At 49.2% G+C, this 16,546-nt stretch overlaps 1 protein-coding gene across 8 annotated transcripts in view; it reads left to right on the plus strand.

Annotated features, from left to right (window-relative positions):
- DISP1 (dispatched RND transporter family member 1) overlaps window positions 1–16,546 on the plus strand; it is a 182,335-nt gene that overhangs the window by 142,401 nt on the left and 23,388 nt on the right. The gene's annotated exons all lie outside the window — the stretch shown is intronic.

Consider the following 16,546-nt stretch of genomic DNA (forward strand, 5'->3'; position numbering starts at 1 on the left):
CTCCAGGATCCGAGCTGTCAGCACAGAGCCGGATGCGGGGCTCGAACCCACGGACCGTGAGATCATGACCTGAGCCGAGGTCGGACACTTAACTGACCGAGCCACCCACGCGCCGCTCCCAGCTTTTAGAACACAGTTCCTTTCTTGTTTACTGAAATGACTGGGGAGAAAACAGCATCATTTGTTGCTTGCTTCTCAGGCCCAGGCTCTTCTAATAAAAGAGAAACTTCTTTTTAGTTTAAATTGGAACATGAGCTGTTACGTGAAAGTCTGGCTGGTTCCAGCTTTACGGGGCTTTGAGTCTGAGTGGAACAGAGAGAATCCTGAGTATCATGCACTAAACGCACATTTCTCTGGGAACATCACATAGAAATGCCTCCCTGGGGGGCGCCTGGGGGGCGCAGTCGGTTAAGCGTCCGACTTCAGCCAGGTCACGATCTCGCGGTCCGTGAGTTCGAGCCCCGCGTCGGGCTCTGGGCTGATGGCTCGGAGCCTGGAGCCTGTTTCCGATTCTGTGTCTCCCTCTCTCTCTGCCCCTCCCCCATTCATGCTCTGTCTCTCTCTGTCCCAAAAATAAATAAACGTTGAAAAAAAAAAATTTAAAAAAAAAGAAATGCCTCTCTGGGTCCCCAGGCTCGCTTGCTGGTGGAGGTCACCGTTTTCATTCACTCTTCCTCATCCCGCTCGACAGACGTCCTGGTGTCGTGTTTTTCTTTCGCCAGCAAGTTTTGGTTAAGTTGGTGTCAGGATTTTTAAATACATTCAAAATGCACATTTCTGTCCTAGTGTCCTGCATCGTTTACTCCCATCTCTTTATTTTTTTAATGTTTATTCATCTTTTGAGAGAGAGACAGAGACAGAGAGAGAGACAGAATGAGAATGAATAGGGGAGGGGCAGAGAGAGAGGGAGACAGAAGCCAAAGCAGCTCCAGGCTCTGAGCTGTCAGCACAGAGCCCGACGCGGGGCTCGAACTCACGAACTGCAAGATCATGACAAGAGCCGAAGTCGGATGCTCAACCGACTGAGCCACCCGGGCGCCCCATCTCTGCAAAATTCTTAGTATCTCCAGGGGAAAGCTGCAAATACGTAACAGCGCTGGGATTTTCCCAGCTGATCAGTCGCCACCAGATGCTCCCCTGGGCTTAAAAGTGGGCAGGAATGAAAGACCGCAAAGGAGATTCAGCAAGAGAATTGCCAGAATCCACAGGCGTTCTGCAGTCTGTCCATTTCGAAAAGCATGCTTTGTTTTCCCTTTGTTTTCGTGCTTTATTTCTGACGTTTCCCGCCGCTGTAAAGGGAACACAAACTTGTATGCTCAAAGTAGAGGCATTCCTAACTGAAGGTAGAACTGGTCATAACCCAGTGTCCACATACATCCAGACGTAAATTCAACATGGTTTTAAATAAGATTTTAGTGTCGCATAGTTTGCAAGCTAAATATTTTATTTTTCATCAGTTAAAATAACTAGCCTAAGACCTTCTGTGTAAAAATCACGAAATAAAAGGAAAGCACTTCTTTATTGTTGTGAATTAATTCTCTGAAGTGTAGGGCACACTCGTGTACTTACGGGTGCGGCCCAAGGTGTGCACACGGAGAGGGGTGACGTGTCTGCCCCTGTCTCGCTCGCAGATGTGGGCTCTGAGTAGAAATACGATCAGCTGCTAACGGCTTCCGTGTTCATGATGCACTTGACTATGTCTGCTCGTGAGCACAGTTAAGAATATTTGGTTTTCCGTCAGCATGGCAGTTTAGATTATATAACGTGTAAGTTACTTTTCACTCTGCTGTCCCGTGAATACCTCCTTTATGTAATTCCGTAACAAAATGACGTAAGAATTTTAATAGGAAGTTTTATCACTGCTACAGTATTCTCAGGTATTCCAAAATAATGAATAGTAACAAGTGAATGCATGATTCAGATTCCTTCACAGCCATGCAGCGGGGCTCGGCTGCACGCTGTACCTGTGTCTTTGGTGAAGAAAACGGGATTTAATGGTGTGAAGTCTCAAGTTTATAGCAGCAGTATTAGTGGTTTTATCGAACCCTTCCTACGTACCAGACGTTGTGCTGCTGTATTTCACACGCGCTCTCTGATTTGATCTTGAAAACAGCCCAGGGAATCCAGAGCTGTCACCTGTCTCCACTTACAGGTGGAGAAAACCACGGATTTTACGAGAGCAGGTGGTTACAAGTGGTGGGCCTGGGGTTGGGTGCTGGTCCCGGAGCAGAGCTTCCCCTCACGCCCCTGCTTCCCCGACCTCAGAGGACGCCCTTGGTGTCGGCAGCTGGCTCGTAGCCTGGACAGCACACGTCACACCCGGGGTCCGAGACGCACAGACGATGGGGCTGCGGGCGGCCTCCTCACGCCTGCAGCGTGGACCCCGAGGGGTTCCCGCCCGATCGCCCCGCAGTCTGCGCGTGTCCTCGCTGCATTTACGGTGTGGCCGGAGGCGCCGGTGCCGCGAAGGAGATCTCGCGTGTTTTCAGGGCAACGTCCTGATGGGATCTTCTGCTTCGGGGGTCAGGCCGCGCCCGGCTCTGCCGTGACCGGGGGGATGCGGGCCTTCCCCACGCTTCCCGCACGTGCGCCTCGCTCTCCGGTTCTCGAGAGGCGACTTCGCTCCACCCCCGGGACGCGGGCGGCTCACCTGCTGCTTTGGGCGCCTGCAGTGCAGAGGCCGCATCTGAATCCGGCCGCTGCCCCTGGTGACCTGGCACGTGGAGAGGGTCGCTTACCCTTTCTGAGCCTCTCAGGACAGTCATCGGAATTGCAAATGTGCTAACATGGCAGGTGCTTAGGACAGTAAATGTTGACTGTTAGTAGTATTTTTTTTATTTTTTAAATAGTTACTTATTTTTGGGAGACAGAGAGACAGAGCATAAGCAGGGGAGGAACGAGAGAGAGGGAGACACAGAATCTGAAGCAGGACCCAGACTCCCAGCTGTCAGCACAGAGCCCGACGCGGGGCTCAAACTCACAAGCCGTGAGATTGTGACCTGGGCCGAAGTCTGACGCTCACCGACTGAGCCCCCCGGGCGCCCCGGCTGTTTGCAGTATTTTTAATCCACACTTCATGCCTTCAATCTGCACAACCTGCAGTCTCTTACCCTCCCCCCCTTTCCTGGCGACACACAGGTCCCTGACCCCCTTGACAAGCTCGTCTCATTTCTTCTCCTAAGCTCTGTGGCTCACGGTCCCCGTTCACCACCCGGCCTTGTCCTTTCTGGGTCCACAGCCCTCTGCTTTCCTTCCCCCCGTATCCTGTGACCGCCCTGCCCCTGCACTGTTGACAGCCCGTCTTCACTCCTTCCCAGCACCATTGTCTCTCCAGACCTTGTTTTTTCCGTAACCCTCCCAGCTGTTTAGAACTTCAGATCCCCATTTCCTGCCCGTATTTCCCATGTAATGGGTGTCCCTGTGTTCACGGTAGCAGCACACCTGCCTGTAAATATTGTGCCAAACAGAGTATCAGAGGAGAGCACTTTGAAGCCTTCAGCAGAGCCCGTGCACCTGTGTTCACGGTACCCGAGTAAACATGGCTGTTGAGTAGCGAGACACTGCTGACTCCGGCAAGATCGTGAATTTTAGGAGAAAGTAGAACATGAGGAAGCAGAACAATATGGACTTAAAAAAATTTTCTTTTACCATTTATTTATCATTGAGAGACAGAGACAGAGCACAAGCACGGGATGGACAGAGAGAGAGGGAGACACAGAATCCGAAGCAGGCTCCAGGCTCCAAGGCATCAGCACAGAGCCCGACGTGGGGCTCGAACTCACAAACCAGGAGATCATGACCTGAGCTGAAGTCGGACGCTTTCCCGACTGAGCCACCCAGGCACCCCTCAGTATGGATTTTTTTAAATGACCTGCTCAAAAGTGACGTAATGACAGAAAACCTAATCAAGAATAACCCTCATCAGTGAGATTGTGTTGGTCGTCAGGGGCCTTTTATAGGTAATACAGGATCTCTCTCTGTAAGTCATTGGGACAGATACTTCTAAAACTTTGGGAGAAAAGACCAGTGAAGGCTCATCTGTGAGCCACCCATTTAAATGTTACACTGTTTTCCTCAATTTGAGCCAATCTGAATCTTATTCTAAGTTCCTCCTTTAACTTCTCTCTTTGGCCGTCTTGAAAAAGACGGCCCCTTGGGCACAACTTTAACCTGTGGTGACAGAGCCCGAACGTGGTTTACCTCCGGGGGCAGGGTACGATCACTGATGGGAACGGGCTCGGGCGAGCCCTCTGGGGTGCCGGAAGCACCCTGTGTCCTGACTGTGTGCACGTGTGAGAGCCCATCAGGTGGAGAGCTTACTCTGCGTGCCTCTCACGGAGATGCCGCTGGTACCGCAGTGCTGTACGTGAATGACGCCGTGGACTTGGGAAGCTGAAATCTCCTTCCCTGGCTGTGGCTCGTCCACGTACGTCCGGAAGGCAGGGACGCCACTCAGGAGTTTTTATGATCCTGGTTGTGCGCCGGGAGGACGGTGTGGGGCCGGCGGGCTCCTGGGCCGGGAGAGTTTGTCAACTGTCCAGCCCCTCCCTGAGGCACCACCTTGCTGTGTGTGCACAGAACTGCGTTTTCCAAACCGCTTACTCAACCGCTGCATTTTCACTTCGGAACCTGGAGCCTGGAACGTAGAGGCTTTGGTGACGGGATCGCGTTCTTGCCACTTCTGCTTTGCCCCCCAGCGTCTCTGTCAGCCTCCCGTCCCCCTGCTTTGGTGCTTGGGAGCAGAAGCCAGGCCTCCCGCTTCCTACTGCTGAACAAGTACGTGGTGAATTGGAGGTTTTAGGGTGGAGAGGAGAAGGCAAAAGACGACTTAATAAGGCTGAAGAAATGAAAGGCCGTCCTTGGGCCAACAGTCCTATGCATCTTGTCTGTCCGTCTGCCAAAGGTCTCGTGATAGAAGCAAGCCAAGATTATAAAAAGATTTAAGTTTTCCGTATGGAAGAGCCAGGATTTAGGGGCCAGGAAGAAGGAACAGAGAGGGTGTTTTTGACGTTTCTGACACGAGAGAGTCTGCATATGTAAGCCTTTTCTCCCAGAATACCTCCTCTGATGGCAGAGGTCAGGTTCTGGGCCACATGCCGTGCTCAGCTGACTTGGACGGAGCGTGAGCTGGCTTTGCAAGAAGGAAAGCCTGTGGGAGTCTTGCTGAAATAGCACTTTTGGGGCTCATGCTCTTGTCCTGTTGGGAAGTTGCTCTGAATGAGCCGGAGAGCTTTTGCAACCTCCTTCAGGAACTTTGTCACCCAGGACGTGCACGTCCCTGCAGAGCTGAGGTTCTCATATCGGGAGGGGTCCTCGTGTCGGGTTCTCATATCCTGTCTTTCACCAGTCGCGGTTGTTTTCGGTGCTGGTGCAGAAATAACACCGTGAGCCCCCTCGTTCTTTAAAGGTAATAGGAGTTGCCAAGTGCGTTCCGTCCCGGGACTGGTCTGTCCTGAAGGCCGGTCAACCAAAACAGTGTGATTCTGTGGGAAGAATTGGATCCTGGACCCACCAGGACAAAGGAAACCGAGCTTACTGACAACTTAGAACCTGCTGATAATTCGGTGGGCTCCTGACCTCCACCTGGCTCCCATTCTCAAACGGGCCCAAATGTCTGCTTCTTCTGACAAAAACCCAGAGGGACTGGGAGGTGCTCCCAGCCCAGCATCCATGCATGGCTAACGGTGTGGGCGAGGCTCGCTCAGGCTCCGTCACCGCTGTCCTGCCTGGGCCTAGAAAGACCGGTCTCAGAGCCCACGCGTGTCACCCGGACAACCCACGTGAGCAGCTGTGCTGATGGTGCCCGTCACAGCCTGTTCTGGGACGGGGTCGGGCGCGTCAGCCGTCCCCACGGTGCCAGGTGCCACGTTTTATGAAAGTGAACGTTTAGACCAGAGTTTCCCCCTGAAAACGGCTTTGCAGCAGACGATGCCATGAAGTAACAGGGCCGGCCTCGGTCACTCAGAGGAGTCGGGAAGAAAACCGACCTCGGGGTCGTTGGTACAAGTAGTTACAGAAATTACAGAGGAAAATTATAATACAGAAGTTCTAAGGTGTGTGTCCAGAAAAATCATGTTAAAACCACACCACAAATCGGGGAAATATGTGACGTTTAAAGCTGGAGTCGGGTTCTCATAAAGGAGTGTGAGCACACGCAAACGCACGAGAGACAAAGCCGTGTGTTGTGCGATTACGAGCGCGTGTACTAAATTAGGACAGATGTGGCGGTACCTTACACGGCTGCTAAAAGTCACGTTTTCAGAAGATTCGAGTTATGTGGAGCGAGCTCATGGCCCGCGCTGATGACACTTTATGCGTCCAGTGTGCAGATTTAGACACAAAGGGGAAAAATACTGGAAGGAAACAGATCAAAAAGAATATAGAGGGTAGATCTTCGTGGTGATACTGCAGATGATTGTGTGTCCTGCACAGTTTTCTGCGTTTTCAGGCTCAAAACCGACGGACGTGTTCATTTTATCATCGGAAAACAAAAACAACGTGAAAACAGAAAATCTGTCTCCTCCTCAAAGCTTTGCTCCTCCTCCAAGAGTTAAAGTTCCTATGTAGGCTTGGACAAAACTTAGTAAGTGAAAAAGCCCATCAAAGCTATATGTTTTAGGTAAAAAAAAGGTTTTAGGCAGCTCTCATGGCTGTGGGTGGGAGGTGGTGGGCAGCAGTCCGGTGTGTCTGCTCTGGCGACACCGTGAGGCTGGTGGCCAGGGGCCTGCAGTCACCCTGTGACACGGGCCATGTCTCCACACCCCTCCAAAGCCAACATGGGGAGACTCCTCCCAAGCCCTATAGCAGTTTTATCATTAAGCCATTTATTAAGCCATTAGAAAAGTCTCTGTCACTATTAACATGAAGGGTTGGCATTATTGTTCAAAGCATTTTTAAAGTTTATCTATTATTGGGGGAGACAGGGAGAGAGAATGATTGGGGAGGCAGAGAGAGAGAGAATGAGTGGGGAGGGGCAGAAAGAGAGAATGAGTGGGGGAGCAGAGAGAGAGAATGAGGGGGGCAGAGAGAGAACAAGTGGGGGGGCAGAGAGAGAATGAGGGGGGCTGAGAGAGAGACAGAGAATGAGTGCAGGGGGCAGAGAGAGAGAGAATGAGGGGGGCAGAGAGAGAGAGAGAGAGAGAGACAGAGAGACAGAGAGAGAGAGAGAATCCCACAGAGCCTGACACGGGGCTTGAACTCATGAGATTGTGACCTGAGCCAAAATCAAGATTTGGGCACTCAACTGACCGAGCCGCCCAGGTGCCCCCAAATTGTCTTAAAACGTTGGTTCTTACCCACACTTCGGCGGCTCATTTGTATTGATTATTCGCATGATGTATTTCCACCCAGAGCATTGATTAGGGGAGCCTGGCTTTTCGGCAGTCGCCGTGGCGTGGCGTCATAACATGCAGGTGGCGATTTGAATTATCTGAGACTCCAGAGAGTGCAGTATAATTTCACAGCTGGAAAGGACCTAAGAAATAATTTAACCCAACTCTCTTTATTGTACAGATGAAGACATTACAGCCGAGGTGTCGGGGCCCAAGGTTGACGCTGTTGGCAACAGGCTCTCTCAACCTCTAGCCCTGGGTGTCTTGGTACATTGTCCTCAGGATAAGCTGTTCCGTGGTGTTTGGGTGTCTTTGGCATAGAGGCTACACCACCGTGAACCCACGTAGCAGCACTGGTGCCAGAGCTGGTGGCCCTCGCTGCCGCCTGAGAGCAGGTGGGTCCCGCCTTGCTGGGGCTTTCCTCATTTGTCCTCAGAAAATTTTTCTCATTTGTTCTCAGTTGAATTCTTTTAAGCTTAGTTGATTCTTTTAACCTTGGACTTTTGGCTGAGAAGAAAACTCTTTTCGTCAGTATTATCATTATAAAAACCGAGCTTGTTCAAGTTTTGCTTTTGATCTTTATTTATTAGGTCTTTGGCAGCTGAGTTACATCAATTTAATTAAAAAAAAATTTTTTTAATGTTTATTTATTCTTGAGACAGAGACAGAGCATGAACAGGGGAGGGGCAGAGAGAGAGGGAGACACAGAATCCGAAACAGGCTCCAGGCTCTGAGCTGTCAACACAGAGTCCAACCTGGGACTTGAACCCACGAACCGTGAGATCATGACCTGAGCCGAAGTCGGAGACTCAACCGACTGAGCCACCCAAGTGCCCCACATCAACTTAATTTTTAAGCAGCTAAAGGATAACTATGAGCAAATTTAGTTAAGGAAGAAAACTCGGGTTCACTCTGCATTTTTTTTAAATTTTTTAACGTTTATTCATTATTGAGAGACAGAGAGACACAGAGCGTGAGGGCAGAGAGAGGGGGAGACGCAGAATCCAAAGCAGGCTCCAGGCTCCAAGCTGTCAGCACAGAGCCTGACGCGGCGCCCAAACCCACAAACTGCGAGACCATGACCTGAGCCGAAGTCGGCTGCCCCACCAGCTGAGGCACCCAGGCGCCCCCACTCTACGTTGTTCTTAAAAGCAGAACTAAAGACTTTCTGTGGATGTTGAGGGACTAGCCTGTCCTCCTGGACAGCAGCCGCACGATGTTGGTTACACTGTTGTGATTCCTTTGGATGCTGGGGATTTTTACTGTTTTTGGAACTCCCCTCAAAGGTTTGGGCTTTTCTGTAACACCCTCACACTTGTGCCCTACTGAGTAATTTTGTAGGGCAAAATAATTGAAAATGGGTGGGAAATGAATTTAAGAAAGGTTAATGAGGTTTCTTGTCATTTCGAGCTCAAACAACAGTTTTGACATTGAACCGAATGTGGACGTTCACTAAAAACTGGAAGCAGAAGAGCTTGGAGGAGAAGGAAACCAGCCCGTTTGTGAAGGAAGAGTATGCTTCGGTCTCTGGTGCGAGGGGGGCCTCGTCCGAGCAGTAACCCCGGCAGGGGTGGCTTCACTGAGGTTATAGTGGACACACACGCCCTTGTTTCTATCATCTGTATACTCTGTAGCAAAAATGCAAGATGCTTTTCCTTTTTTTTTAGATAAGATCTATAAAATTTCGAAAGTGAAAAATTAGATAAAAACAGGGAGGGGGACAGACCGCAAGAGACTCTTAAATACAGCGAACAAACTGAGGGTTGATGGGGGTGGGGGTGGGCATTGAGGAGGGTGCTTGTTGGGACGAGCTCTGGGTGTTATACGTAGGAGATGAGTCACTGGCTTCTACTCCTGAAGCCATATTACACTATATGTTAACTAACTTAGAGGTAAATGAAGTGGAAAAAATTGTTTTAAAAAGTGAGAAGTGTTTATACGTCTCTCTTATCTAAATGACAGTAATGAAATATATATTTGTTGAATCAGTCTTAATGTAAGTCTCAAAAATGTGCTTCTAAAGCTATGCCCCCAACCTCCAGACCGATCTTTTGGACAGCCTCTCTGTGATATCATCCAAATTATCACTGACTTCACTCAGCTGAAGGTATCATTATATAAAGATACGTTAAATGTAGTTTTAGGGGTTTCTAATTGTACCTAAAGTACATCACTATACGTAAATATTGAACAACAGTGAGTGTGGAAATGCGTTATAAGGTACGTAGGATATATCAACCTGGTTTATTCAGTATTTGACCATTTTTCTGGTCATACCCTATATATTTATAAAGTACATACTAATAATTTTTACTCCCATATTCATAAGATTCTCAGAGGTTTTCTGAATCGTTAAAGGAAGATCGAAGTCATTCTGTTTTCCCCTCAGCGTCATTTGTGTAAACCCCCTGCACTGGCTCCCAACCTGGGCTGCCATCCACTCACCTGCTCCTGCCACCAGACCATTCGCCCTCGGATAGAGTTTATATCTACCACGTCCCGTGTCCTGGGATAGAGGTTGCACCTACCACGTCCCGTGTCCTGGGATAGAGGTTGCACCTACCATGTCCCGTGTCCTGGGATAGAGGTTGCACCCTACTCATCCCGTGTCCTGGGATAGAGGTTGCACCTACCACGTCCCAAGTCCTAGGATAAAGTTTATATCTACCACGTCCCCTGTCCTAGGATAGAGGTTGTACCTACCACATCCCGTGTCCTGGGATAAAGTTTGCACCCTACTGCGTCCCATGTCCCAGGATAGAGGTTGCACCTACCATGTCCCGTGTCTTGGGATAGAGGTTGCACCCTACCACATCCCGTGTCCTGGGATAGAGTTTGCACCCTGCTGCATCCCGTGTCCTGGGATGGAGTTGCACCTACCGCGTCCCGTGTCCTGGGATAGAGGTTGCACCTACCACGTCCCGTGTCCTGGGATAGAGTTTGCACCCTACCACATCCTGTGTCCTGGGATAGAGTTTGCACCCTGCTGCATCCCGTGTCCTGGGATGGAGTTGCACCTACCGCGTCCCGTGTCCTGGGATAGAGGTTGCACCTACCACGTCCCGTGTCCTGGGATAGAGTTTGCACCCTACCACGTCCCGTGTCCTGGGATAGAGGTTGCACCTACCATGTCCCGTGTCCCGGGATAGAGTTTGCACCCTACTGCGTCCCATGTCCCGGGATAGAGGTTGCACCTACCAAGTCCCGTGTCCTGGGATAGAGGTTGCACCTACCACGTCCCGTGTCCTGGGATAGAGTTTGCACCCTACCGCGTCCCATGTCCTGGGATAGAGGTTGCACCTACCAAGTCCCGTGTCCTGGGATAGAGGTTGCACCTACCACGTCCCGTGTCCTGGGATAGAGTTTGCACCCTACTGCATCCCATGTCCTGGGATAGAGGTTGCACCTACCATGTCCCGTGTCCTGGGATAGAGTTTGCACCCTACTGCGTCCCATGTCCCAGGATAGAGGTTGCACCTACCAAGTCCCGTGTCCTGGGATAGAGGTTGCACCTACCACGTCCCGTGTCCTGGGATAGAGTTTGCACCCTACCGCGTCCCATGTCCTGGGATAGAGGTTGCACCTACCAAGTCCCGTGTCCTGGGATAGAGGTTGCACCTACCACGTCCCGTGTCCTGGGATAGAGTTTGCACCCTACTGCGTCCCATGTCCTGGGGTAGAGGTTGCACCTACCATGTCCCGTGTCCTGGGATAGAGTTTGCACCCTACTGCGTCCCATGTCCCAGGATAGAGGTTGCACCTACCAAGTCCCGTGTCCTGGGATAGAGGTTGCACCTACCACGTCCCGTGTCCTGGGATAGAGGTTGCACCCTACTCATCCCGTGTCCCGTGTCCTGGGATAGAGTTTGCACTCTACTGCGGCCTGTGTCCTGGGATAGAATTTGCATCTACCATGTCCCATGTCCTAGGATACAGTTTGCACCTACCACATCCCATGTCCTGGGATAGAGGTTGCATTTTACCACATCCTGCTTCCCCATGCTGCAGCCCCTGTTCTGGGGACCTTGCTTAGTCTGCTCGGGAAGGTGTCTTGTATGATGTGTGTTTCCTCTCCCTCTGCCTCTGTCTGTCTGAACCCTGCCTGCCCCCCAGACCTCGCTCGAGCTCTGCTTCTCATGTCAAGTTCAGCACTAGTCTTAGGATTACTATCTCCTCACATCCGCTCCCTGTCCCCTGACCACTTAATGTTTGCACTACGCCTTGAAGTTCTGATTATTTTCTTGTATCATTCTCTAATTATTTTTGTCTGGCAGGGAGGGGGGTCACAGTTGCCTGGCACACTGCCCAGAGCAGTGGCCCTGGCTCTGACTCCACAGGTCCTGCTCTGAGGCCTCCTGAACCTGATCCCTGATCAGGAGCCCAGAGCTAGCAACTCCAAAAATGATGGTGAAATTGCTTGTAGTCACTTAAACTGTGCAGTAAATATTTGAATCAAGCAGAATTAACTATAGATTTTGGATGAAATGGATTTTGTTCTTTAAAAATGGTGATCTGTTGGGGCGCCTGGGTCGGTTAAGCGTCCAACTTCAGCTCAGGTCACGATCTCACGGTCCGTGAGTTCGAGCCCCACGTCGGGGTCTGGGCTGATGGCTCAGAGCCTGGAGCCCGTTTCAGATTCTGTGTCTCCCTCTCTCTCTGCCCCTCCCCCGTTCATGCTCTGTCTCTCTCTGTCTCAAAAATAAATAAACATTTAAAAAAAATTTTTTTAAATAAATAAATAAATAAATAAATAAATAAATAAAAATGGTGATCTGAGTGGCACCTGGGAGGCTCGGTCGGTTAAGCATCCCACTTCGGCTCAGGTCATGATCTCGTGGTTTGGGTTTGAGCCCCACGTTGGGCTCTATGCTGACGGCTTGGAGCCTGGAGCCTGCTTCGGATTCTGGGTCTCCCTCTCTCTCTCTCTCTGCCCCTCCCCCACTTGTGCTCTGTCCCTCTCTGTCTCTCAGAAATAAATAACTGCAAAGAAAAAATTTTTTTCAATAAATAAAATAAAAATGGTGATCTGTGGATAGTGTTACTTCTTTTTATCTAGTTGATAGGATTCTGTATCAGTGAGAGAAATTTTCAATTTCTTGACTTGAGTCACACGTACCTACATGAGTACATATGCAATTTCCCTTTATAAAAATTCTTTCACTTCTTTGTAATTATATGGCTAATTCATGAATACATTCTCACAAATTCAAAAATGCAAAGTAAAACGCATCCTTGATTCTTTCCCGCGCAGTAAACAGGGCTATCGATTTGCCATGTTCCCCTCCACATTTTTAAAACACATTTACACATTTTGCATTTAGGTTTTCCTATAAGTACAGTGTGAATTGTTGTGAAAGTCCTCACTTGGTTTGCCTGGGTGTTCTTCCTGTATCAGTGTGTGCGCATGTGTGTGCACTCCCCGCACGGGGTTGCATCTATGGGGCACCAGCGTCTACCCAACCTTCTGTTAGCAGGTGCACACGTCAGCTGCCGTCAGCTCGCTGCAGTCCACCCCTCCGTAAGCATCCTGGCCTGCGCTCTCTTGCCCTGAAATGAGGCCTTCCCACCCCGCCTCCTTTCTGTTTACAAGCAGGATCTGGTGGCACCAACACCCACCCCTCCCGATCGTGGCCAGAAAACGCAGGATCGAGTCGGGAGATGTGCCTTTGAGACCTCTCCATTGACTTGCTCTGTGGTCCTGCATCTTCCTCTCTGTCTCGTGAAAACAAAGATTAAATGAGATAATGTTCAGGGTTCCTACCAGTCTCTCATTCTACCTAGGCCTACGTGCGTGATGCCATTTATTTTTATTATATTCAGCTGGTAGTGCCATTTGCCTCTTCTGAAGGGACCCGGAAAGGTTTGCAGCGCTTGTGAATTATAGGGCCCTTGTCTCCTGACAGCCTTCTTAAATGAGGTTTGACAGCATCTGCAGATGAACGGGGAGTGAGTGGTGGGGGTGCCGTTCTTGTTTTGGGCAAGTGCTCCCCGGTTTGCAGAAACCTGCCACCCTGCCAGCTCATCTGTGGCTCTTTCTCGTTTCTCACAAATGCTGGGAAATGGAAGGTCTCGTCCAGGGTCACCAGCCGACGATCTCCGGTCCCAGATTTCCCTCACATCTTTCTACCACCAGGTTTCCTACTTTGCTGTAGACAATTTCCTCATCCTCAGTATTTATTTAAAATACGCCCCGGAAAACAGTGTGGAGGTTCCTCAAAAAATTAAAAATAGAACTACCCTACGACCCAGCAATAGCACTGCTAGGAATTGACCCAAGGGATACAGGAGTGCTGATGCGTAGGGGCACTTGTACCCCAGTGTTTATAGCAGCACTTTCAACAACAGCCAAACTATAGAAAGAGCCTAAATGTCCATCACCTGACGAATGGATAAAGAATATGTGGTTTATATATACAATGGAATACTACTTGGCAACGAGGAAGAATGAAATCCTGCCATTTGCAGCAACGTGGATAGAACTGGAGGGTATTCTGCTGAGTGAAATAAGGCAGAGAAGGACAGATAATCATATGATTTCACTCATGTGGAACTTGAGTAACAGTAGACCATGGGGGAGGGGAAGGGGAAAAAATAGTTACAAACAGAGAGGGAGGGAGGCAAACCACAAGAGACTCTTAAATACTGAGAACAAACTGAGGGTGGATGGGGGGTGGCAGAGGGGAAAGTGGGTGATGGGCATTGAGGAGGGCACCTGTTGGGGTGAACACTGCGTGTTGTGTGGAAGCAATGAACCATGGGAATCTACCCCAAAACCAAGAGCACACTGTATGTTAGCCAATATGAGAATGGTATTTTTTTAAAACAAGGGAAAAATACGCTACATATCCTCTTTAACATTTACAAAGTGCTTGCTGTTTGTTAGATGCTCTGTAATGTCAGTCCTCCTCCGCCGGCCCTTTCGCCGCCCGCCTGGTGTATTTTGTACTTGTGTGTAGTCCCAGGGTGCGTGGGACGGACATGCACTTGGTCACGTCCACTGAGCCTTCAGGAGATCCATCACCCAGGCAGCTGTGGGTGTTACCCCGTGGCACGACCTTACACATCAGCTCTGGTGCATGAAAGTTCAGCGCTGAACTGAAAAGTTGTTATTTGCACACTGCCCTTTTACAAAAAGGCACAATCCAGTGGGACTATTGAGACAAAATGTGCTACTTTCAAGGGCACTTTCTTACTGACATTTGGTTATTGTCATGAAGCAGAAAGTATATTTCCTTCAAGGGTTTTAATTGTTCAGAAATGTGCAAAGCTATATAAATGTTAACCAGATTTCTGGTGGTCATTTTTCATGTATACAAATATGGAATCATTAGGTTGTGCTCCTGAAATTAACATAATATTATGTCAGTTTTACCTCAGTTAAAAAAAAAAAAAAAAAAAAAAAGGAGTGGAACAGAATGGAAAGCCCAGAAATAAACCCAGGCTTGTAGGGTCTATTTCCAACAGAGGAGGCGAGAGTATACAACAGGGAAGAGTCTCTTCGACAAATCGTGTTGGGAAAACTGGTCAGCGACATGAGAATGAAACCACTGTCTTACACAGTATCCAAAAATAGACTCAAAATGAATTAAAGACCTAAAATGAGACCTGAAACCATAAACATCCAGAAAGAACACATTAGCAGTAAACTCTCTGACATCTGCCTTAGCAACACTTTTTTAGATACGTCCCCCCAAGGCAAGGGATACAAAAGCAAAAATAAACTATTAGGATTACACCAAAATAACAAGCCTTTTTTTTTTTTTGCTGCCCCTCCCCATAAAAAAGCATTTGCACAGTGAAGGAAACTGTCAACAGAATGACAAGGCAACTTACTGAATGGGAGAAGATATTCACAAATGTGGCCTCTGATAAAGGGTTAGTGTCCAAAATACATCAAGGACATCCAGAGGGCCAACAGACACATGAAAAGATGCTCAATGTCACTGATCATCAGGGAAACACAGATCAAAACCGCCATGAGATACCACCTCACACCTGTCAGGATGGCCAGAAACAACACAAGAAACCACAGGTGTTGGCAAGGATGCAGGGAGAAAGGAACCCTCGTGCACGGTTGGTGGGAATGCAGACTGGTGCAGCCACTGTGGAAAACAGTGTGGAGGTTCCTCAAAAAGTTAAAAATAGAACTACCCTAGTAGTAATCACACTACTGGGTATTTACCCAAAGCAAATGAAAACACTAATTTGAAGGGATGTGTGGACCCCTGTGTTTATGGCAGCGTCATGTACAGTAGCCAGGGTCTGGAAGCAGCCCGAGTGACCACTGACAGACGAGTGGATGAAGAAGTGGTAATGGGGCCTCTGGCTGGCTCAGTCAGTAGAGCACGTGCCTTTTTTTTTTTTAAAGATTTTTTTAATTTTTAAGTAGTCTCTACACTGAACGTGGGGCTTGAAGTCACAACCCCGAGATCAAGAGTCACACGTTCTTCCAACTGAGCCTCGCCGGGTGCCCCAAACATGCGACTCTTGATCGTGGGGTCGTGTATTCAGGCCCCACATTGGGCGTGGAGATTATTTAAATAAAGAAGATACTACAGTTAAAAAAAATAATTTAAAGAAAGATGTGGTATGTAGAAACGTGCACGTGCACACTAGAATATCACTCGGCCATCATAAGGGTGAGAGCCTGCCACTTATAACAACATGGCTGGACCAGAGGGTATTATGCTCAGTGAAATAAATCAGAGAAAGACAAATACCGTATGGTTTTGTGGACTCTAAAACACAACAAACAAAGGCAGAAACAGGGCAGAAACCGATCCATCGACCCGGAGAACACACGTGGTTGCTGGAGGGGAGGGGTGCAGGGAGAGGGGGTCCGGGGAGGACAGTCACAGCACGGGGAGCACGGCCAGCGGTGCTGTCACAGTGACGAGTGGTGACGACGGCGGCTCCGCTCGTGTGACCACAGCATCACGTGCACACTGCAGGTTCTACCGTTCACGGTTCCTTCTCGTTTCCCCCTCCCTATGGCCTCCCACTCTCTCCTCAGACATTACTAAGAGAAGAGAACTAAAGGGTGAGGGAAACAAGGAAACACCATGTGTAGCCTCTCCACATTTTCTTCTGTTTCTTGTTAACTTTTCTCTCATACTTTTTTTTCTGTTACCTTTTTTAAAACTTCCCTTGCCTCTCCGCCTCAACCCCATTATGGTGATCACCATGCTCTGCACCCCTTGGCCTCCCTTGTGGGA

This window comes from Felis catus, chromosome F1 (assembly GCF_018350175.1).
Source record: "Felis catus isolate Fca126 chromosome F1, F.catus_Fca126_mat1.0, whole genome shotgun sequence".
NCBI lineage: Eukaryota > Metazoa > Chordata > Mammalia > Carnivora > Felidae > Felis > Felis catus.